Below are 25,250 nucleotides of genomic sequence, written 5' to 3' on the forward strand. Positions count from 1 at the left end.
GCAGAGAAAGAACAATCATGCTTAATATATCAAGGTACCTTGACATATTAGTCTCCGTGGCTCATATAATGCCTACCCGTGGACTTTTTTTCTTAAAAGGGATGGCAATTGACGAGGTATAATTCAGGGTCTGGAATGCTCCAATGGATCAATATTTTTCATTCCAGACTGCAAAACTAATCAGTTAAAACAGAACAGGCCGAGAGTTATTGCAAAGGTTCACATTTCCTGAAGTATCCTGATTACGGGCTATTGACTCCCCCGGACGATAAATAAAGGAAAAGAAAAAGAAAAGAAGTTCAATTGACCTAAGATGTAGAGAGGAGAAGGCAGAGGGGAATTGGCAAATCAATATTCTGCCCGTTTGTGGCTCGGAGAATCTTAAGAAAAGATATCTTCCAGGACCGGCCAATCTCAGCCACCAATATGCATCAGCCACATTTAAGTTGTACAACAGAATAGAATAGAATAGAATAGAATAGAATAGAATAGAATAGAATAGAATAGAATAGAATAGAATGGAATGGAATGGAATGGAATGGAATGGAATGGAATGGAATGGAATGGAATAGAATAGAATAGAATAGAATAGAATAGAATAGAATAGAATAGAATAGAATAGAATAGAATAGAATGGAATGGAATGGAATGGAATGGAATGGAATGGAATGGAATGGAATGGAATGGAATGGAATAGAATAGAATAGAATAGAATAGAATAGAATAGAATAGAATAGAATAGAATAGAATAGAATAGAATAGAATAGAATAGAATAGAATAGAAGAATAGAATAGAATAGAATAGAATAGAATAGAATAGAATAGAATAGAATAGAATAGAATAGAAGAATAGAATAGAATAGAATAGAATAGAATAGAATAGAATAGAAGAATAGAATAGAATAGAATAGAATTAGAATAGAATAGAATAGAATAGAATAGAATAGAATAGAATAGAATAGAATAGAATAGAATAGAATAGAATAGAATAGAAGAATAGAATAGAATAGAATAGAATAGAATAGAATAGAATAGAATAGAATAGAATAGAAGAATAGAATAGAATAGAATAGAATAGAATAGAATAGAATAGAATAGAATTAGAATAGAATAGAATAGAATAGAATAGAATAGAATAGAATAGAATAGAATAGAATAGAACAGAACAGAACAGAACAGAATAGAATAGAATAGAATAGAAGAATAGAATAGAATAGAATAGAATAGAATAGAATAGAATAGAATAGAATAGAATAGAATAGAATAGAAGAATAGAATAGAATAGAATAGAATAGAATAGAATAGAATAGAATAGAATAGAATAGAATAGAATAGAATAGAATAGAATAGAATAGAATAGAATAGAACTGGAAGGGACCTTGGAGGTCTTCTAGTCCAGCCCTCTGCTCAAGCAGTCAAGTGACTGTCCAGTCTCTTCTTAAGTCTCTTCTTAAAAATCTCTGGTGATGGAGCACCTGTGATTTCTGGAGGCAAGCAGTTCTACTGGTTAATTGTCCTCACTGTCAGGAAGTTTCTCCTTAATTCCAGGTTGCTTCTCTCTTTGATCAGTTTCCATCCGTTGTTTCTTGTCTTGCTTTTTGGTGCTTTGGAAAATAGTTTGATTCAAATATTGGAACAGTGAGCACTGGAAGAGATAAGGCCTCATTTCCAGACCCTTGTTGCTTTTAATATTTAAAAGAAGGGGGTGAGTGACAACAGCAGTGTAGGCCAAGACCCTCTGTGTCCTCCCCCAGTTATTTCTGCATCACCTTGTCATCTTCAGACATCTTCCCACATCTTCCTATCTGTGGGGGCTCCCTAAAGCCCCTTAACAATGGATATTACACTGTTGCGATGATCACATTCAAAAGCACCCCAAATTACCAGCTTTCCTCAACCGGCTGATTTGTTATTTTAATGCTGTCAACCTGCCGAAATAGATTTATTATTATTAATAACAGTGATTTGCCCACATTTTTTGCTAGTTAAATTACAGGGCTGTATAGTTAGTTCAACAATACAGTGTTGGAAGTGTGCCAAGAGATCGCTCATAGCACCGAGTGGAAAAAAAAAGCAGTTGGCTTCCTTCCCATTAAGGCATTAAAATTTGAATCAGAAACATAACAGATGCAAAACAAAACATGAGCTTGCTCGTGGGGATTATATAAAAACAATTAAAACAAATTAATTACCAGTTATGTTAATGTGGCGCCGTGTACAGGCAAAAAAATAAATAAAATAAAAATAAAAATAAAAGGATTGCCGGAAAACCCGTGGCTGAGATCAGGGAGACCGTGAAGTTAAGAAGACTTCAGGATGCTAGGAGGATGTTGGCCAAGGATGACAAGTTTTCCACTGGAAGGTTTTTCGAGACGAGAGAGGGTTGTAAATTAAAAGCTTGGACCAGTGATTTTCCAAAATTGGCAACTTTAAAATGGCTGGAGAATTCCCATAGTTGTCTCCAAAAAAGAGTTAAAGTCCACAAGTGTTAAAACTGTCAAGTTTGAAAGACACTAGCTTAGACCTGTGCTGGTCTTCAATTGTGATTAAGGCTGATTTGAAAAGCTGAGATGCCCTTTCTAACAACCAATGAGACCAAGTAAGAGACGACAGAATAACAGAATAATAAGAGTTGGAAGGGACTTTGGAGGTCTTCTACTCCAACCCCCTAGCCTAATCTAATTTTATCTAATTTTTTGATTTCTATACCGCCCTTCTCCCGAAGGACTCAGGGCGGTGAACAGGGCAATACACAGTAAAAATCGAATACAAAAATTAAAAAGCCATTAAACATCATGCCCATAAAATCAATCCATATTAAAATTAAAACTAGTTTTAAAAACCCAACCCCATCCCGTCAGACCAGGCCAGCTTGTTCAAAAAAGAAAGTTTTGAGATCGCGCCGGAAGGAGCGAAGGTCGGGGGCCATCCGGAGCTCAACCGGTAAGCGGTTCCAAAGGTCTGGCGCGCCCACAGAGAACGCTCTCCCCCTGGGGGTCACCAATCGGCATTCTTTGATCGGCGGCACCCTGAGGAGGCCCTCTCTGTGGGAGCGCACTGGACGGAGGGAAGTTGACGCCGGCCGCAGGTGTTGCCGTAGGTAATCCGGACCCATGCCATGAAGGGCTTTGTAAGTCATCACTAACACCTTGAACCTCACCCGGAGAGCAACCGGTAGCCAATGCAGCTCGCGGAGCAAAGGTGTAACATGGGAGTATCGGGAAACTCCCAAGACAACTCGCGCGGCTGCATTCTGCACAAGTTGGAGTCTCCGGGTGGACCTCAAGGGCAGCCCCATGTAGAGAGCATTACAGTAGTCTAGACGAGAGGTCACGAGCGCATGAGTGACTGTGCGCAAGGCATCCCGGTCTAGATAGGGCCGCAACTGGTGCACCAGGCAAACCTGGGCAAAGGCCCCCCTAGTCACAGCTCCAATATGCTCTTCCAAAGAGAGCTGTGAGTCTAGAAGGACCCCCAAGTTGCGAGCCCTATCTACGGGGGGTAATAGCTCACCCCCCATGGCCAATGATGGAATAATCGGAATTTCCCGGGATGCCGGCACGCACAGCCACTCAGTCTTGTCAGGGTTGAGTCGAAGCCTGTTCCTCCCCATCCAGACCCGGACCGCCTCCAGGCAACGGGACATCACGTCGAGGGCATCGCTGGGGTGGTTTGGGGTAGAAATAAAAAGTTGGGTATCATCAGCATATTGGTGGTACCCAACTCCAAAACCACGAATGATCTCACCCAGCGGCTTCATATAGATGTTGAACAGGAGAGGCGAGAGAACCGATCCCTGAGGGACTCCACAAATGAGAGGTCTCAAGGTCGATCTCTGCCCCCCTGCCAACACCGACTGCGAACGTCCCAGAAGGTAAGAGGAGAACCACTGAAGAACTGTGCCTCCCACTCCTAACCCTCTGAGACGTCGCAGCAGGATACCATGGTCGATGGTATCAAAAGCCGCTGAGAGGTCTAAAAGGACTAGGACAGAGGAGCAACCTCTGTCCCGAGCCCGCCAGAGATCATTCACCAGCGCGACCAATGCCGTCTCCGTGCTGTACCCGGGCCTGAAACCCGATTGGTACGGGTCTAGCCTAGACCCAATACCAAATGGTTCTCCAATCTCGTCTTAAAAACCTCCAGTGACAGAGCACAATTTTTGAAAGCCAGCTGTTCCACTGATCAATGGTTACATCAGGAAGTTTCTCTTTAGTTCTAGGTTGCTTCTCTCCTTGATTACTTTCCATCCCTTGCTTCTTCTCCTGCCTTCAGGGCCTTTGGAGAAAAGGTTGACCCCCTCTTGTTTGTGGCAAGTCTTTGGAGACTGCAAGAACTTCCCAGCCTCGTTAATAAGGAGTTCGTTAAGGCAAAATGACTCAGTATGATTCTTCCCAGGTTTCTTCCCAATTGGGCTGAGTTGTCATTTGTGAGATCAGCTACTGATAAATTCCTCTCAACTGTTTATGTATTCTCATTCTTCTATTTCTTTTCTGGTGGATTATTTCGCTTTCCTTTATATAGTTGTACTGGACATGCCACTAAACCAAGACTTGTTCCTTCACTTACTGTGAAGGGTTATGCTTCAGGTGACTTGTCAAAAGCCCCACTCTACACGGGGGGAGAACCTGATGGGGTCTTGAGGGAGACTTGAGCTGATGGGGTCTTGAGGGAGACTTGAGCTCCAAATCCCAAGAAGACTTGACCTCTTGGTTCTGAACAACCAGCAGGACCAGTGGTGGGATTCAGCCGGTTTGCACCACTTCGGCAGAACCGGTAGCTAATTTTTTGTTGCCCAGGCCCAGAATGGACTTCCGGAAGCGGCATCCACACACAGAACCGGTTGTTCACCTATTTATGGAACCATCTTCCGGTTGAGCTCCGGATGGCGCCTGACCTTTGCTCCTTCCGGCGCGATCTAAAGACCTACCTGTTTGAACAAGCCGGCCTGGCCTGATGGGTGATGGGTTTGGGTTTTATTGCTTTTTATGTATTTTAACTTATTGTTATAGTTTTTGGGCGTCTTATTTAATCTCTTTTAATTTTTGTATTCTTGTCTTTTAACATGTATTGCCCTGTTCACTGCCCTGAGTCCTTCGGGAGAAGGGCGGTATACAAATAAAATAATAATAATAATAATAATAATAATAATAATAATAATAATAATAATAATAATAATAATAATAATAATAATAATAATAATAATAATAATAATAATAATAATAATAATAATTATTATTATTATTATTATTATTATTATTATTATTATTATTATTATTATTATTATTATTATTATTATTTGAATCCCACCACTCAGTAGGAAACCCCACCCGCCCACCCCTTCCAGCTTTATCCACGGCTGACTCAGTTCACACAACCGGCTGAGCTAAAAGCAACCCCCACGACAGTCTCACGAGTTGTGTGAAAGCAGAGCAGCTGCGAGTTGTGTGAAAAACACAGCAGCCCCATCTCCCTTTGAGGCAAATCAGCACCCCCTCCTGCAAGTCAAAGTCTTCCCTTCCCTCGGCTACAACCTCCGCAAGCATTCTTCCTCCTGCTGCTCTTTCCCAATAATTACCAGAGAATTATCAGCATGAAAGAATCCAGCGGCCCCATTGGCAGTGCCGAATCTTTGGGGAAAGACAAGCCGAGAGACACAGGCCGGGCTAATTACCGAAGTGGCTTCCCCTCAAACTGAGCAAAGCGAGAGCTGCTGGTCGCCTCCGATTTGAAGATGACTGTAGCCTTGGGAAATGCTAACAACCCGTATTAATAAACCCAGCAGTCGCTCTGAACGGAGCTGAAGAGGAGTCGCTCAGACCAGAATATCTGTGTGCGTGCGGTGGGAAGATAATTTAATTGCCGTCTGCCAGCTCTTCTGCAACTCCCTTGTTTTTCCGCAGCCAGAATTCAAGAGAACGTATAGCTTAGAGTTTCACTGAAAAAGAGGTCACCGCTGGGTAAATCTTGGCAGTCGTGTGCCCGAGAGGAAGGCGTGGGTGATAAGTTGTGGCTTGAAAGAAGAGGTAAGCGTCTCACGTGGTGTGGTGGTCCCTCCACTTCTTCCCATCTTGTGCTATTTCTTGGAGAGGCCGGGGTCAGCTTTGATGGGGTCCTGCCACTGTGTTTTTTGGTAGCCTGGTTTCCTTTTACCGCTGACGCTTCCAAACATAATTGCTTTCTCCAGGGAGTTCACCTGCATGACACAGGCAAAATAAATGAGACACAGTTTTGCGATCTAAAAATGTTTGGCACTTTTACTGCTGAATTAATACGGTTGTCAACATTACAGAGGTAACTTCAGGATCGGCGCCCTGCTGAACTACCTCCTCTTAGGATGCTGATGATGTTATCCATTTAGTTGTCTCCAGCTCTTGGCAAGAGAAGAAGGGCATGACAGAGAACGAGGTGGCTGGATGGAGTCACTGAAGCAGTAGGCGTGAGCCTAAATGGACTCCAGAAGATGGTAGAGGACAGGAAGGCCTGGAGGAACGTTGTCCATGGGGTCCCGATGGGTCGGACACGACTTTGCAACTAACAACAACAACAACAAGCTCTTGGCAATTCTGTGGGTCAGGTCTTTCCCCATCTCCCAATCTTGCACAATTTCTTTGAACTCTTCTATGCTCTGGCCGGTGTCAGTTTTGATGGTGTCCAGACACCATGTTCTTTGGCGGCCTGGTTTTCGTTTACCAGCAGTCTTTCCAACACAATTGCTTTCTCCAGTCGATTCCCCCCAGCATGACACGGCCAAAGTAGGTGAGAGGCAGTTTTGTGATTTTTTTGCCTTCCAGTGCCATGTGCTCCAGTACTTGCTTGTCGGTCACCTCACCTTCGCTGTCCAAGGGATTACGCAGGAGTCTCCTCCAGCTCAAAGGAGTCGGCTTACCTTCTTGTCTTGGAGAGCAGAATTCCAACCTAAATATCTGTACGAATTGTGTGTGTGTGTGTGTGTGTTTCCTCCCTTTCTCTTTTTTTGCACAGATGCCAACGCTGCAGACTGCAGCCATGAAGCGAGACTCCCGTCCAGAGGTTGTAATAAGACAAAGAGGACGCAAGACAAGTGCTCGGCAATAGAAAACATACAGGCGGGAGATTGCGGGCTTTCCCTGTATACAAACTGTGAAAAATACAGCCCGTTGTTGACGTGCAACAGCCTGTACGCTGGAGTAGGCTGACAGTTAAGTACTAGGTAAGGCACTTTCCCCCAAGCAGGTAGGCATTTACAAATCAAAATAACCATGATTCATGTGGTTAGAATGCAATTTTTGGAGTGCCCTTCACTCTACTTTTCTACGCCTACCTTGTTATTAAGAGCTCCTATCATGCTCCTACCCAACATATGTATTATTATTTTTTTTCCCTCAGTTCCTTGGGCTCTCTGTCCAGTAGGTGGCACCTTCATCCTTCTTGCTTTCCACATTGCCACCACACTATAAATCCTCAACTTCAGTGCAAAAGACCAGGGTCACCGAGATTGTCACCTCACAAGAACAGAACAAGAGGGCTCTCTCTGCAGCAAAGATCATGATCCCCATCCCTCTCTTCACTCATGAATTGAAGGGACTGCCCAGGTCAAGCAGGTGAGTTGATTCTTGAAACAAGTTGTGGTCATCAGCCAGTCAGTCGTGCCCGATCCTTGGCCACTCTATGCATTCGCTCTCTCCATGCCCCTCTACCTTGCACTGCTGCCCCCTTCAGATCTACTGTGGTCATCCCAGGGTCGTTGTAGGAAATGACCAGGCTGAGCCTGAGGGGGTGGGGTCAAACACGTCATAAGTCACGAAATCCCTGCACGCCTGCCAGACATCCAGCCCAGCTTGAAAGCCTCTCTTATCTCCCGCTCGTTTCCCTTGACGGTTAGTTGGTCAGATTCTTGTAGTGAGCTTAAGCTTGCAACAAAACTTTAGACTCATTTGAACTGCCTGAGTCTCCTGATTTCCCTGGCGTCCCGTATAGTGTCCAGCCAGTGGATACTAGGGTGTCCCTTTCTCCTTTTTCTGCTGATCACTCCCAGCATAATTGACTTTTCAAGTGGGTCAGCTCTCATGACGTGACCAAAGTATGACAGCCTCTGTTTGGCGATCCTGGTTTCAAGTGATTTTTTTTGGTGAGGTTTGGTCTAGGACATCTTTCTTTGTGATGTTTGCAATCTATGGGATGTGTCATAGCCATCACCAGCACCACAGTTCAAAGCCATCCACCCTTCTCCTATCTGCCTTTTTTAGAGTCCACGTTTCGCAGCTATAAGTAACAACTGGGGAAAAAATTATTGCGTTAACTAATCTGCATTTGTTTGCAAGGCTGATGTCTTTGCTCTTCTGCATGCTATTCATGCCGGAGGTTGCTCCAATATCTAACAGGCTGTCACAAGGGAGCGGGGGTGTCAAGCTATTATCCAACACACCTGAAGGCAGGACAAGAAGCAATGGATGGAAACTAATCAAGGAGAGAAGCAACTTAGAACTAAGGAGGAATTTCCCGACAGTGAGAACAATTAATCAGTGCAACAACTTGCCTCCAGATGTTGTGGCTGCTCCAACCCTGGAGGTTTTCAAGAAGAGACAGGACAGCCATTTGTCTGAAATGGTACAGGTTTTCCTGCCTGAGCAAGGGGTTGGAGTAGAAGACCTCCAAGGTCCCTTCCAACTCTGTCGTTATTGTTGTTGCAGTTCTTCCAAGGCTACATGCCTTCTGATCTCAGGGCTGCGGTCACCATTTGAAACAAGAGACCAGCAAAAACTGGAGAGGACAGTGTTGAGTGGGTCGGCCGTGATCTTCATTTCTAGATATGCCAACTTTTGGACGGCAGACGTTCTCACAGTTTTTAACTCGCACTTCTGGGCTGTACCCAATAGTGATTTGTCTCTGCGTATCAAAAACTGCACAGTTTGGGACTCCACCATCTGCTTCGTCACAGCGGCTCATTTTCAACTGCAAGGCAGGGAGAAGAGTCTACCCTTCTTGACTTTGTCAGGTTAATTGGATTAACTCCAGCTGGCTGCACGCATTGACCAAGAGACAGAACAGCTGGGGGCGTTCCTTGCGTGCCTGGAGAACATCTTTGGCAGGTGACAAGGTGCATTCTCAAGCTTGTCACTCACCGGAAGACCTTTTAGATATTATTATTTCATGCAATTATGATGACTACATGATGTGGTGCCACGGCTGCGAGCAGCCAGCGGCTGCCGTCACTCACAAGGAGTTGATGCGGAAGGTGGAGTTGTCAGAAAAAGTACTGCAAGCTCCAAAGTTGAGGCTTTGCTCGAGGGTAAAGGGGGGAAAAGAAGGTGCTTAGAGCAGAGGTCCCCAACCTTTGGGGCACCAAGGACCGGTTCCGTGGAGAGAGGTTTTTCCGCAGACCGGAGAGTGTGTGGTTTTGTGTGCTGCCTGCATCCTAGGCAGATGGGCTTTGCTTGTTTGTGTGGACTGGTTGCTGGCATGCCACGGCCCGGTACCGGTCCATGGACCCCGGTGGCTTAGGGGAAAGTCAGCAGGTTGAACTGGGCAACCAATGAAGTTCCCTAAACAAGACCAGTGTGTGTGTGGGGGGGGGAATGGATTTGAAAAGGTCATTTGAAAGAGTTTTTAAAAAAAAAAAAAAAAAGCAGGTGAGAACTTCTGTGTCTATCGGAGCAAAATGGCTGCAGTCAGGTTTGTTGTAGAGTTGACATCCTGGGTTGAAAGTCAAAAGGAGTTGGCCTTAATTTAACTCTAATAATTTACCCTTCTGCCTCATGTCTTTCTTTCCCCTTCCTGTCATTTTCCAAAAGCTCCCTTAAAAGAGACTTAATTTCAACATATGATAACCAACGGAGGACTCAGCCAGCTTTCATGCCTAAGGTGGTACTAGAACTCACCGTCTCCTGGTGATTGATCTAGAGTCACCCAGCTGGCTTTCATGCCTGAGGCGGGACTAGAACTCACCATCTCCTGGTGACTGGCCCAAAAGTTACCCAGCTGGGTTCATGCCTAAGACAGGACTAGAACTCATGGTCACCTGGTGATTGACCCACAGTCACCCAACTGGCTTTCATGCCTAAAGTGGAACTAAGAGAATAGAGCTGGAAGGGACCTTAGAGGTCTTCTAGTCCAGCCTCCTGCTCAATCAGGAGAACCTATACCATTTCAGACAATGACTGTCTAGTCTCTTCTTAAAAATCTCCAGTGATGGACCGCCCACCATTTCGGAAGGCAAGCAGTTCCACTGGTTGATTGTCCTCACTGTCAGGAAGTTTCTCCTTAATTCCAGGTTGCTTCTCTCTTTGATCAATTTCCTACCATTGTTTCTTGTCCTGCCCTCTGGGTGCTTTGGAGAATAGAACTAGTCTCCCGTTTTTTCTCTCCTGGTGCCTTAAATACTACCAAACCAGCTGCTGGAATTCTTGCAAGCTTTCCCTTCCATCTGAATAAATCTTATTGAAAAGCACCGCAGGAGATTTGTACTTGAAAAAAGAATCCAATTTAGTTTTAGGCACCTACCAAAGGGCTTGACAATGGTCCTTCACTCACACCTCTCCAAAAATCTCCTTCTCTTAAGCACTGGCTCTCTGGAACTTAAGCTGGGATTTATGATATCATTCTTTGAGGAACGGGTCTCACACTCAGCCTTCACACTCTGCTAAGTAGAGTCTTTTTCTGATGGCTTCTCCTTCCCAGAAGGCTAGCTTTTGTGTTGCTTTTTTGGGGGGCTGTATATACAGTTGATGGTACTTTTGGTGACATATTACAGATCCGTCTTTCCTAGGGGGAGTTGGCAACATCTGCTTTGTATGAATCTGGCTTAGGCACCTCAAACATCTGTCTTCCTCCAACAAGCAGCAATCTTCCCCTCGCCTGGCTGGTTTTCCCGTCTCTGTTGTTATCATCTGTCTGAGGGATTAGAGGATCCTGCAGTCTCAGAAGCATGGGGATTATCTCTTTCTCCAAAGTCTACAACTCCCAGCTTTCTTCCGTCCGTGAAGCATCCATCATCTTTCACGTTATTATTTTTTTCCCAAGCGATTCAAGACATGAACCAGTTCTGGAACAAATTTTGGCTGACTCTTAGTATGAAATTGCAAGCTGGTAGTAAAGTTGGCTGGCTTTGGCTGATCTTAAGCCAAAGCCAAGATCCCTTGTAGCACAGATGATGTAACCTTAATTGGGTCATGAAACATCTGCAAGAAAACCACCAAGTTCAGAGAACATCAAGAACCCCAGAGTCAGAATAACAGAATAACAGAGTTGGAAGGGACCTTCTAGTCCAGGGGTGTCAAACTGCCGGCCCGCGGGCCGGACACGTTGCAACGAAACCGCGCCCACCCCATTGTCAGCAATGGGGAAAAAGCTCCGATATGTCGCACAATGTCACGTGACGTCGCGAGTTTGACATGTCTGTTCTAGTCCAACCCTCTGCTCTAGCAGGAAGCCTTACACCATTCCAGATAAATCGTTGTCTAATCTTTTCTTAAATATTTCCAGTTTTGGAGAAAGCACAACTTCTGGAGGCAAGTTATTCCACTGATTATTTGTTCTGTTAGGAAACTTCTAGATTGCTTCTCTCCTTGATTATTTTCCATCCATTGCTTCTTGCCCTACCTTCAGGTGTTTTGGGGAACAGGTTGACCCCCTCCTCTTTGTGGCAGCCCCTCAAATATTGGAACACTGCTCTCATCTCACCCCTAGTCCTTCTTTTCATTAAACTAGACAAACCTAATTCCTGCAACCATTCTTCCTATGATTTAGCCCAGGGGTAGGCAACCTCGGCTCTTTTATAGCTGACTCAGGAATTCTGGGAGTTGAAGTCCATGAGTCATAAAAGAGCCAAGGTTGCCTACCCCTGATTTAGCCTCAGGTCCCCTAATCATCTTTGTTACTCTTCTCTGCACTCTTTCTAGAGTCTCAACATCTTTTTTACATCGTGGCGACCAAAACTGGATGCAATATTCCAAGTGTGGCCTTACCAAGGCCTTGTAAAGTGGTATTCCCATGATCTTTCTCGTTGTCATTGTCCTCTTTCTCCTCCTTTTCTTCTTCTCCTCCATTCTGAAAACCCTGCTCCCTTCTAGCACTGAGAAGGTTGCCTAGTTGGGTCATGAAACGCCTACAAGAAGACTACCAGGCTCAGAGAGCACCACAGATCCGAGTCCTCCTCTTCCATTCCCTTCTAGCACTGATTAGGTTGCCCAGTTGGGTCATGAAACGTCTGCAGGAAAACCACCAAGCCCAGAGAGCACCAAGGACCCCTGAGCTACAAATATTCTCTTCTATTGATGATCTCAAAGAGCTAAGAAGAATAAATACAGGCCCAGTGTCAAGCGTCTAAACTTTGATCATGTGACCACAGGGACGCTGCATTGGTCATAAGTGTGAAAAATGGTCATGAGTCACTTTTTTTTAGACCTTCCCAACTGCATTTCCAATTACTGGAAATCCGTAGGTGGGACATGCCTTCTACAAAAAATATTTAAGCACCTCTCTTGAGCACCCAAATGTTCCACATCCTTATTCTCATCAATTTTGTAGCACAGTCCTATTCCTGGTTGCTCTGAGATTTGATCTATTTCTTGCATTCAACCAAGCTGATCCATATTCCTTTGTTTCCATGCCTGGATCACTTCAGGCACAGCTTGGAGCTAATTGTCGTGCTGATGGATCAACCTTTCTCCTTGCACAGGAACAATTTTTTGGAATGCGAATTGTTCAATGTCCTTTGCGTCGCCTTTATTTTTTTGAACATCTACCAAGAGGCAAATGGTAATTAAAAGAACTAAGGTCTATTTAATTACTTTCCAAGACAAGATTGTTTGGCAATTTGAACTAATGGCAGTGAAGAAGTAGCTAGGGATTTGCTATCCCATCAACACATAGGAGAACAGCTTCAGAACAGATTCTTGGATCTAATTAGCTTGGGATCCGGCCAGCTTTAAATCCGAACTGGAGTTACCCATTCAGAGATACGCATTTTACTATTAATTAGGAGGGAAGGATGTTCTTCCACTGTGTCTATATTTCTCCACTCCCTGGCAAATAGTTTTGGGACACAAACCTTTGCTATGCATTGATTCAGGTTGGACAATATATCTGTATTGTGACCAGTATTTATGAGCGGCCTGGTGGCCAATACTCTTGTCACCTACTCAGGAAGTTGAGAGTTCAATCCTAGGTAGAAGCAGATGCTTCTCTCCTAGGGTGCAAATAAAAAAAAAATCTGCTGTGAACTCCATGTGATGTCAGGAAGGGCATCTGGCTAGTAAATGCTCAGCTCCATCCAGTCGCCCTGACTCTACTCCAAATTAAAGGACCACAGGGTCATAAAAAGAGGGAGATTGATTGATTGATCGATAGATATAGATAATATAGATAGATAGATAGATAGATAGATAGATAGATAGATAGATAGATAGATAGATAGATAGATAGATAGATAGATAGATAGATAGATAGATAGGCAGGCAGCATGGTGGCCTAATGGTGGACTAGATGCCTCCCACTCGAAAGATTGAGAGGTCAATCCTAGGGACCGGCAGATGTTTCTCTCCTAGGATGCAAAGTAATAATATCTGCATCAGGAAAGGCCTCTGGCCAGTAAAAGTTCAGCTCTATTCAGCCGCCCTGACTCTACCCCGAATTAAGGTATCGTAAAAAGGGAGTTTTATTGTGACCAATATTTACATACCCTTGTCTTCTTCAATGTGATGTTTTCCAGATGCTACAGTTCCCATTATGACCAATGATCAGAGATGATAGAAGGTGTATTTCTATATAGAGGACACCATACTCAGGAGGACCATTCCTAGACTATATAAGTTTTGAATCTGGGTTGTAAATACCTGTTTTGGGATCAATCAAATACCTGTTTTGGGATCAACTTTAAATTGGGGGAATTCTGGGTCACACATCTGGAAATCTGGGCCATAAGTACACGTTTGGGTCCATCATTACTTGGCTCCATCATAACTTCAAACAATGCAACTGGTTGTCAAAGATTACCTGTATGAACTTCAACTCCCAGAATTCTTAGTCATAGCTATGCTGGCTGGGGAAGTCTGGGTGCTGAAGGCCACACGTCTGGCAGCTATCAAAATGGAGACACCCTGTTCTAAAATAAAACAGAAATATTTGCCCAATGAAAACAGCGGAATAACTCAGCAACACAGATTTTGATGCCATGTCTGCCAATTCAGTAGATGACCGCTTTGTAAGAAGAGTGGGTTGCATTTGACATCTCCACCTTACAAGCCCCCACAGGCGCCCACTCCGAGGCACGAAACTCTGGTTCCCCGGATGACATCTGCAACTCTTCCACCGCATTTTTTCCCAATCCGTAATTGAGAAAATCACCGGCAATCAGAGGAAGTCAGCTGTGCAGCGCCCGTAATGAAAGAGGGCTGGAGCAGCTGTGCACCATCTTGAGATGATTATTCTCCTCTCTGACTTGCAAACTAATCACAGTTCCCCAGGAAAGGAAAAAGAAAAAAAGAAAAAGGAAAATAAATAACCATGCATGAATTATCTCCAGAAAGAAGGATGGATTCCCTGCTGGGCTGGCTTGGGGGGGCATCAAAGCAGGGCATCCAGGCATCTGGATTCCCACCAGGAAAAAGAACCACGCTTTTTCCAAGCCTGCCCTCCCCATTAGCACAAAACAATGGTAAGGAACCCATGTTACAAAAGGGTTGGGATAAGCAATCCACGTTCTGCATTTTTCCCCCCTTCCCCAGCTGGGTCTCCCTTTGCTTGATTAAAGAGAATTTGCACCCGCATTCCAATGTCGCCTGAGATCACGTGACTCTATTTTGGACAACCCACATTTACAGCTGTTTGTAGCACCCCGTGATCACCCCTGACCTTTGGTCCTTCCGCCGTGACCTGAAGACGTGGTTGTTCCAACAAGCGGGCCTGGACTGACTACGGTTTTAATTAGCTTTTTACTGGTTTTTAAATTGTCATACAATTATTGTATTTATTGTTTAATTCTTTTTTTAAAATTTTCTATTTTATGTTTTTAATTTTTATGGTTGTGCGCTGCCCTGAGTCCTTAGGGAGAAGGGCGGCATATAAATTTAAATAAATAAATAAATAAATAAATAAATAAATAAATAAATAAATAAATAAATAAATAAAATGTGACTGTGATTTAGAGTGGCTTTGCTAGAAGCTGCTATCTGCTTCCAGTCTACTTCCAGTAAAACAATGGGTTTGTTCAACCACCCCGGTGTTTGCTTAACGACTGCAGCATCCACTTTATAACCACTGCAAAAAAAAAGTCATAAAATTGGGTCCGGTCACGAGGTGATGAATTTAATGAGTGTCATGGTGTAGGACTATAATTTGGGGCCAGTTGGGGGTGACAGGTTGCAGACCAGCTGCGTTGGTGTCGTTTGCCTGTTCCGAATGCAGCAAACAGAGGGATGAAACAAGCCCGGCGGCTTTCAGACATGCCGTGTTAGCTTGCAAGACCAACAGCTGTCTGCTTCATTCTATATGCTCAGGTCAGCAAAACAGGTAATGACTTTGATGAGTCTTGAATGTCACACCTGAATGCTTGTAGACAGGTGAGTTTTCGTGGCTTCGGATGGCTTGTGGCTGTGGGCTGCCACACAGGCCCCCTCCTCCTTTACCCTTCTGAAGAAGAGTTTGACATCTTTGAAGTTGTAAGCCCTCCACTTCCAACCATTCATTCAGTGACCGTTCCAAGTTACAACGGGGCTGAGAAAAGGGACCCATGACCGTTTTTCACACGTAGAACTTTCGCAGCATCCCAGTGTGTCCCGTGAGCAAAATTCAGACGCTTGGAAACTGACTCATCTTTATGATGGATGTCGTGTCCCATCCTAAGGTCATCTTGTGACCTTCCGGGAAGCCAAGTCAAGGGGGAAGCCAGGTTCCCTTAAAACAAGCAGTGTGTGGCTAACTTAACCGCTGCGGTGATCCCCTTAACAGCTGTGGCAAGGAAGATTGTGGAAATGGGGCAAAATGCACTTTACAGCTGTCTCGCTTAGCCGCAGAAATGATGGGCTCCGTGGTGATCCTAAGTCAAGGACTACTTGACTAGCGATGGTGGAATGAAAGAAGAAGAATCCGAGAGGTGATTAGCAAGTTGTTATGGAGATGAGGGTGCTCTGCGGCTTTGTAGAAAGTCAACACAGCTTTGATGTTTAGCACGTTGTATCCCGGGTAAATATTCACCTGCTCAACCTAGAAGCTCTTGAAAAATAACCTCTTATTACAAGCAACCACTGCTCACGAGAAGAGGCTGGACCCAGCTCGCTTGCCCCTGGTGTAATTTGCCAAGCTATGAAACTGTTGATGGCCTCCCAAACAGTGCTTTCATGCTTCTTCAGTTCCAACTCCACCGAGAACAAAAAAAAACCCCTTTTTCTCCACAGAGATCCTTCTCCAGCTTGGGATGAAGCCTCTAGATGTCCATCTGTATCACTTCGGTGCTGTTATCAAGAGTCAGATTAGCTCCCCTTACTGACAGCATCCGTCTCTCATTCCTTCTCTAATCTCTACCGTGGGGAGGATTTACAAGCAGTTGATGGAAGAGAGGCGGGATCGAAAGACACTTGGGAGAGGAATCAAAACGGAGATAACTGAAGTATTCTGAAGATTCCCTGAAGAATGCAGGGAAAGAGGCAGAGAGCAAAGGGGGAGAGAGTTGATGAAACCATTTATTTTTATTTATTTATTTTAATTCCATTTATATCCCGCCCTTCTCCGAAGACTCAGGGCGGCTTACAAGCTTAGCAGTAGCCTTCATTCTATGTATATGCCTACTTATTAGGGCTTTCACCACCCCCCCAAGCGGCATTATTACAAAGTCAGCTTAATTGCCCCCAACAATCTGGGTCCTCTACCACTATCCTGTCCTCAGCAAGAGGCAATCCCCAGTGAAAGAATGCAAAAATAACAGAGTTGGAAGGGACCTTGGAGATCGTCTAGTCCAACCCACCTGCTCAAGCAGGAGACTCTATACCAGACATGTCAAAACACAAGGCCCGGGGGCCGGATGCGGCCCGCGAAGTGGTTTCATGCGGCCCGCGAAGCCATCCTGGAAACAGTAAGGGAACGGTTCCCACTGCCTTGGCCCTGGCCCAGAGACCCTCCTTCTGCCAGAGACCCTCAGATCTGTCCCACTCCTGCCCAGGCCCCCATAGGCACCCTTGATGCAAATGATGTAGAGCTGGCCACGCCCACCCAGTAGGCCATACGCACTCTAGCCACGCCCACCCAGTAGGCCACGCCCACCCAGGCCACACCCACCCGGCCCCATGAGGGCAACCGCAATGCTGATGCGGCCCTCAGGGAAATTGAGTTTGACACCCTTGCTCTATACTGTTCTGGGCAAATGGCTGTCCAATCACTTAAAATCCTCCAGTGATGGGGCACCTACAACTTCTGGAGGCAAGCAGTTCCACTGATTAATTCTCACTGTCAGGAAATTTCCCCTTAGTTTCCTTGATGAGTTTCCATCCCTTGCTTCTTTTCCTGCCTTAAGGTGCTTTGGAGAATAGGTTGGCCCCGTCTTCTTTGTGGCAGCCCCTGAGATATTGGAAGAGTCTTATCATGTCACCCTCGTCCTTCTTTTTATTAGACTAGACATGCCCAGTTCCTGCAACCGTTCTTTATATGTTTTAGCCTCCAGTCCCCCGATCATCTTTGTAGTGGTAGAATCGTGATCAAGACTCATTTGAAAAGCTGAGAGTCCTTTTCTAACAGCCAAGGAAGACATGATGGGAAGAGATAATAGAATAACATAGTTGGAAGGGACCTTGGAGGTCTTCTAGTCCAATCCGCTGCTCAAACAGGAGACCCTATACCAGGGGTAGGCAACCTCGGCTCTTTTATGACTCATGGACTTCAACTCCCAGAATTCCTGAGTCAGCTAAAAGAAGGAGAAAGAGGACAATGACAACGAGAAAGATCATGGGAATACCACTTTACAAGGCCTTGGTAAGGCCACACTTGGAATATTGCATCCAGTTTTGGTCGCCACGATGTAAAAAAGATGTTGAGACTCTAGAAAGAGTGCAGAGAAGAGCAACAAAGATGATTAGGGGACCGGAGGCTAAATCAGGGATAGGCAACCTCGGCTCTTTTATGACTCATGGACTTTAACTCCCAGAAGTTGAAGTCCATGAGTCATAAAAGAGCCGAGGTTGCCTACCCCTGCCCTATACCATCCCAGACAAATGGCTGTCCAATCTCTTCTTAAAAACCTCCAGTGATTGAGCTCCTACGGATTTCTGGAAGCAAAGCTGTTCCGCTGATCAATTGTTCTCACTGTCAGGAAATCTCTCCTTAATTCTAGGTTTAACAGATAAGTTAGTAATTACAACTTCTGGGAATAACAATTCGTGGTCGGTCGTTTGGAGATTTGGTTCACTTCCCACCAGCTGATTTTCAAACATTGGCAATTATTGACCAAAGGAGAAACCCAGGGAGAAAATGAAGACTTTTCAGCTTTGAGATTCCAACAGTTGCTGCCAAGGTTCCCCCCCCCCCCCGCTTCTGCTTCTACCTCCTCCGAGCGGACTTGACTTCCCAACCTTGAGGCGCCCATCTGCTTTTAAGAAGACCGCAGTTCCCGGCTGGTGTACACAATCTCCGCCAAGGGTTCGTCACACGCAAACAAAAAGGACTAATTACACAGCCAGAGAGAATCCAAGGGACCTCCTCATTTTTCTCACAGTTTCAGGCAAGTGACAGCCTAACCTCTGCCAAGGAGGATATGGAGGAGCACAAAAGATGTAGACATCTCCACCGGCTGGCTTCTTCCCCACCCCCACCCCCGGCTTACGGGGTGATGAATGGAGACGCTTCCAACACGCAGCATGGTCCAAAAGCCGTTGAAAAATTAGACAGAGAAGCTACAGGGACCGAGTCTGCCCATCTATCATTCTCCTTTTCTCTCCCAACCATCTCCAGAGGCTTCACATAATAGCCACGTCTTTTACCAAGATTTAAACAAAAGTCGTCTCTCCCAGGGATGGCGAGAACTGCCATAAAAGGGGAAAATAACCGTGGTGTTCACTCCAGAAGAATCTGGACCGGGTGTCACCAGAGGAGAGAGAATATTTGTTCTGCAAGATTACCCAGTTGACAGTTTTGGAACCTGTTGGAGAATGAAAACTCTCTCTTTTTTTTTTTTTTTTGGTAGGTGGTGACGCGGTTGCGATTTTTGAAGTGTTAGCTAAAGGGAAGATCTGCTCGGAAAAAGGGTGGAAGGCGCTCATCAAAAAAGGGAGGAGAGAGGAAGAGGTGGGCAAAACACAAAAGCTTATATTAAAAAGGAACGTCGATGAGCTTCCGTGTTAGCCCTTCTTCTTTTAGATTAAAAAGGCACATCCATAAATGGAATCTCTAGAGGTATATGGCAGGGGTAGGCAACCTCGGCTCTTTTATGACTCATGGACTTCAACTCCGAGAATTCCTGAGTCAGCATAGCATAGCTGACTCAGGAATTCTGGGAGTTGAAGTCCATGAGACATAAAAGAGCCGAGGTTGCCTACCCTTGGTATATGGCACAGGTCTGCAACCCGCGACTCCGGAGCCGCATGCGGCTCTTTCAGCCATCTCCTGCGGCTCCCAGTCCTCTGCCATGTGGAGTAAAAAAAAAAAGGTGGGACTAAAAAAGTTCAACCAATCAATTCAAATATGCAGGGTAGGTGCATATCTCGCCTTGGCCCCACTCTTCAGTCAAACCCTGTTCTGCGCATGCGTGCATGTACGCGCATGTGCACACATTTTTTGCGGCTCCCAGTTTTTCCTTTTGTGAGGGAACCGGTTCCGAGTGGCTCTTTCACTGTTTCAGGTTGCTGACCCCTGGTATATGGTATAAAAATGTGAGACCCAGAATTCAGTTCTATGGATTTATCCTTCTTTACAGGTAGCCCTTTGACCTACGAAAAGAGAAAGGGTCAGCTTCCTATCCACCTTTGCAGCAGCTAGTTAGGTAGTCTATGGCAGAAGTCCCCAACCTATGGGCCACGGCCCACTACCGGGCCATGGCCTCCTGGTCACTGGGTGATGTGAGTGGCTGGCCAGTGCATGCGCGCAACCCCTTGTCCTTGCACTGGCGCAGGCCAAGCTGTGAGCCGTGAGCCTCTCACCAGCGCTAGCCGAGCCGCGAGGCGGTGCTGGGCAGCATTTGTGGAGAGCACTGCTCACAACCCTGTTTGCGCGCGTGCAGCCACATTTGCGCGTGTGTGTTCATGCATGCATAAAGGTGCCTGTCCCTCCCTTTCCCACCAGGCCACCAATCCAGAAAGGTTGGTGACCCCTGGTCTATGGGAAGAAGTCATTCCTGATCCATCTTTTACCAGCTCCCTAACATACTAACTCTGGGATGGTAACAGAAGGAGTCAATTCTGCCTATGAGCTGAAGGACAGCTGTCTTGTTTGATGCCCTAAAGCCAGCAATAACCTACTTTTAAGATTTTGTTTCTTGAGGATTAAGGGGGAAATGATGTTTTACGAGCACGAGAAGAAAGAAATTGCAGGGTCAGCCACAAAAGGAAAAGCAGAACAAACCAAACCCTGGTTCAAGGCAAGAGAATTTGGGTGTCTGAGCTGGAGAAGAAAGCCCTTATATAGGTTGAACAAGAAGACTTCTTCAATGAGAACATAGCTGTTAACGTTATTCATCTTCACAGGATTGAAGATGCGTCTTGTGAAGACTCTGGTATAAATGGACATTGTGACTCCAACACGGATTCTCAAGAGCCTTTTCTCTTGGGAAAACAAGTAGGGTCCATCCTGTCCATTAAGGTAAGTTGCTCTACTCCTAGCAAGACCCAGTTCAGTTGGAGTACAAGAAGAGGGGTGGAGTTAAGCACGTCATCAGCTTAGAGTACTTGCATTGTCCCAAATAGTTGAAGTCCAACCCTTCTTGAGTTCCGTTGACCCTTATCTGGAGCCAATTTGATATTGAACGTGACTTGACTAGATTCTTGTCTATAGGCTTGAGCAATTGAATGGCAACTTAACATATGGCCCTGATCCTTTGTGCCTGACAGCTGGAAAATGTAAATCTGCAGAAAATTCCTTGATCTGATCCTCTATGTCATCTTCCCTTTGGAAAAATTCTGGGAGTTGAAATCCGCACAGCTTTTATTATTATTTACTAAATTCATACTCTGACGTTGAGGCAATTCTTAAAAGTTGCCAAAGCTGAGAAAAACCCCTGCTCTAAAGCACCTAAAAGCATTTCAGAGGCCAAGATGGGAACACAAATTTCCAGCCAGAAACTGTGATCAACTCTTAATATAATTAACAAACCCTAACTAACTAAGCCAATGACAGCTCTTTGTCAGCCTATAATAACCTGCAGGGTGGAAGAAGAGCTGCTTTTAATTGTCCTTAATGTTTCATTAGGCACAATTAGATGTAAAAATGTCAACTGCACCATTTGTTGTGGTTTTAATTACACAACGGGCAAGATAAAAGAAAATTTGATTAACCTGCTTCTTTGTTTAACAACAGGAGGAAGTGAGGGAGATGCCCCCGTTAAGCAACGTGATGGTTCTTCGGTTGGCCAATCCAGGCAAAATGGTTTGGCTATAACATTCATATTTTCATTGAGAATTAAAGGAGGAGCTTTCTAGCCCCTTCATATTTTGAGCAAGATCACTGGGGCGAGGTTCTCTTTTCCTGAGGTTATACAAAAAAAAAGGCAATTGGCCATCTTGACATGGGTTTTCATGAGTGGTATCTGTTGGGTAGTGTTGAGTTTAAGGGTTTAGTGGTGTAGGCCACAGATTCCAAGAGAATATTGGTAGCTCAGGGTTGAATTGTGGGGTCCTTCATGCTGTCTGAGCTTGGTGGATTTCTTGCAGACATTTCATGACCCAGCTAGGTAACATCATCAATGGGGTTTGTTGAGAGGAGGAGGAGGAGGAGGAGGAGGAGGAGGAGGAGGAGGAGGAGAACTCCAGGGTCCTTAGTGTTCTCTGAGTATGGTAATTTTCTTGCAGACATTTCGTTACCAAACTAGGTAGCTAGGTAACATCATCAGAGTTACAAATATAAATGTTGAAAGGAGGAGGAGGAGGAGGAGGAGGAGGAGGAGGAGGAGGAGGAGGAGGAGGAGGAGGAGGAGGAGGAGAACTCCAGGGTCCTTAGTGCTCTCTGAGTATGGTAATTTTCTTGCAGACATTTCGTTACCAAACTAGGTAGCTAGGTAACATCATCAGAGTTACAAATATGAATGTTGAAAGGAGGAGGAGGAGGAGGAGGAGGAGGAGGAGGAGGAGGAGGAGGAGGAGGAGGAGGAGGAGGAGAACTCCAGGGTCCTTAGTGCTCTCTGAGTATGGTGATTTTCTTGCAGACATTTCGTTACCAAACTAGGTAACATCATCACGCTTAGAAGGGAGTGAGGTTTGCCATTTTTTAATATACTAGTGACTTGCTCTGTCAGTGTTGGTGGGGCTGCTCCTGGTGCTTCCTTAATGAGACTGTTGTTTACCCTTTGAGTGTAACTCTGAGTTGGTAGCTCCACCAGGACAGGCAGGGCAAGCCCTCTGATCAATAGTAACACTCTGCTGAAATCCACTTTACAATTTCTCAACGGTTTTCCTTTCCTTGCAAAGGAGCTTCCTGTTTTTTCAACCTTTTCCTCTGATGATGGAGAATTCTTTGCAATGGCTCTTGGTGGTGGTGTTGAGCTTCCTGGATTGCAGCAGGTGGTAGAAAGGGTGATATCCGTTACATTCTTTAACCACTCTGAAGTCTCCCTGTTTGCTCCCATTATTATTATTATTATTATTATTATTATTATTATTATTATTATTATTATTATTATTATTATCATCATCATCATCATCATCATCATCATCATCATTATTATTATTATTATTATTATTATTATTATTATTATTATTATTATTATTATTATTATTATGCAAGGGTCCCACGGAATCTTCTATTCAGACGACACAGAACCGGGGGAGGCCAGAGAGGTTGCAGAATCCTGAAAGAGGTTAGAAAGGTGATTGCACTATCTTTGGTTGGTCTGGAGCTTAACCAATCTAAGTCCCATCACGTTTCATGTTGGAGCTTGGATGCTAAGCGCATTTGAGCTGGTCGGAAGTTGGAAGGGAGAATTTGTTCTCTTCCCCAACAATCCAAACGTGTGGAAGCCACACGTCTAGGGCCAAGCCAGCTTGTCTTTTAACAGTCAATCATTCAAGAGGCCCCAAGAACCAATTGCAGCCTGATTCAGGTGACTCTGAGGGCACCGATAAAGCTCCAAGCGGCATCAATGACTCTCAGAAGGAGGACTAATGACCAGACGACTGCAAGGCATATAAATCCTTCCATCCTCCATCATTCGGTCAGAACTGAAGAAGCTTCTTGGATGAGAAGAGGAATGTCTTCAAGGAAAAACCAAGAAAGTCCAGTTGCCTTTCGGAAAAGCACTCTCTGACCTGGATGACAGAGAATCTCCATAGACAATCAAGCATTCAATTCTTTATTATGCTCACAGACCAACATGAGACCAGGGGCTGATATTCCTTCAGTATTCATCTCTGGATTTTGGCATCCGTCCACCAAACAAAAACAAAAACAAAAAAACACTGGTGGCCCCAAGGGATTTTTCATCTTCCAAAACACAAACCAGATGAGCAGCTGTTAGTTCCATCTTTTTGGGGGGGGTTGGAATCAAAGAGGCAACTGACAACGAACAAATCGTCCGCGATCGTAGGAGCTTGTTCCCTTGACAAAGGAACAATGGGAGGAGGAGAGAACCAGGAGGCTACTGATTTCCGCCATAAAACACTGCAAGAGTGTCATGTCCATTGCTAATCACCATTTCCAGTTCCCCGGAGAAGCACTTTCTATTTTGAAGCGGAGGCATCAAAACGAGAACCGTCTCCCAGCTTGATAGATTTAAACCTGGCCGAGGACTAAAGAGGCCCGCTGTGGTGCAGATTACTAGTGTTTATACAGCTTTGCAGAGGAAAACGTAAAGTGCTCTTTAGATGAAATCAGTACATATTTGCACATTAACGTAATTTGATCATAACACTCGTATTATCACTTCGTTCCTAGCGTGAGGTGGGAAGGGGGTAAAGGGTTGGGCAAATACCGTTTCCATTTCTAGGCTATTTGCAGGAGGGTGCCAAGAGCGACCTCCCCCACCCCTGCGCCTTGCATTTCTTCCCGAAATGTTGAGAGGGGGGGTCGTAAAGAAGAGAGAGGAACATTCGGGGTTAACTGTTTAGGTTTGAAAGAAAGCCGTTTGCAGGCCTGTCCTCAGCTGAGGAGCACAATTCAGCGCACAATTTGTGTTGCCCAGTGAGACCTTTGTTAAGGGAGTTTTCCCCCACGGTACGACTTTTCTCGCCAAGGTTGTTAGGGTGAATCATTGGCGTTGTTAAGTTTGTTACCTGGCTGTTGATTGAATCGGCCTTCCCCCTTGACTTTGCCGGTCAAGACGGTCGCAAAAAGCGGATCATGTGATCCCAGGATACCGCAACTGTCATAAATATGAACCAGTCGCCCAGCATCCAACTCTTGGTCACGTGACCAGGGGGAATGATGCAGCAGTCACAAGTACGAAAAATGGTCATAAGTCACCTTTTTCAGTGATGTCGTTAAGTTCAAAAAGGCCATTAAATGAACTGTTGTTAAGTCGGGGACTACCTGTATATAGTAAAGGTAAAGGTTCCCCCGCACATGCGTGCTAGTCGTTTCCGACTCTAGGGGCCGGTGCTCATCTCCGTTTCAAAGCCGAAGAGCCAGCGCTTGTCCGAGGACGTCTCCGTTGTCATGTGGCCGGCATGACTAGACGCCAAAGGCGCACGGAACGCTGTTACCTTCCCACCGGAGTGGTCCCTATTTTTCTACTTGCATTTTTACGTGCTTTCGAACTGCTAGGTTGGCAGAAGCTGGGACGAGGAACAGGCGCTCACTCTGTTACGCGGCACTCGGGATTCGACCCGCCAAACTGCCGACCTTCTGATTGACAAGCTCAGCGTCCTAACCCACTGAGCCACCGTGTCCCTAACCAATATCACCTGTATATAGACCCCTTCTAAGATCACAATGGAAAGGTCATTGAAAGACTTGTAACAGTGGCTTTATTATAAGAAGGAGTTGGATGAGCTGGGTGAACGAAAAGGCTTCCTCCTTGTTCTCCTACCTTTTTTTTAATCCCATTTATATCCCACCCTTCTCCGAAGACTCAGGGCGGCTTACAAGCTTAGCAGTAGCCTTCATTCTATGTATATGCCTGCTTATTAGGGCTTTCGCCCCCCCCA

This window comes from Vipera berus (genome assembly GCF_964194415.1).
Source record: "Vipera berus genome assembly, chromosome: 14".
Lineage (NCBI taxonomy): Eukaryota > Metazoa > Chordata > Lepidosauria > Squamata > Viperidae > Vipera > Vipera berus.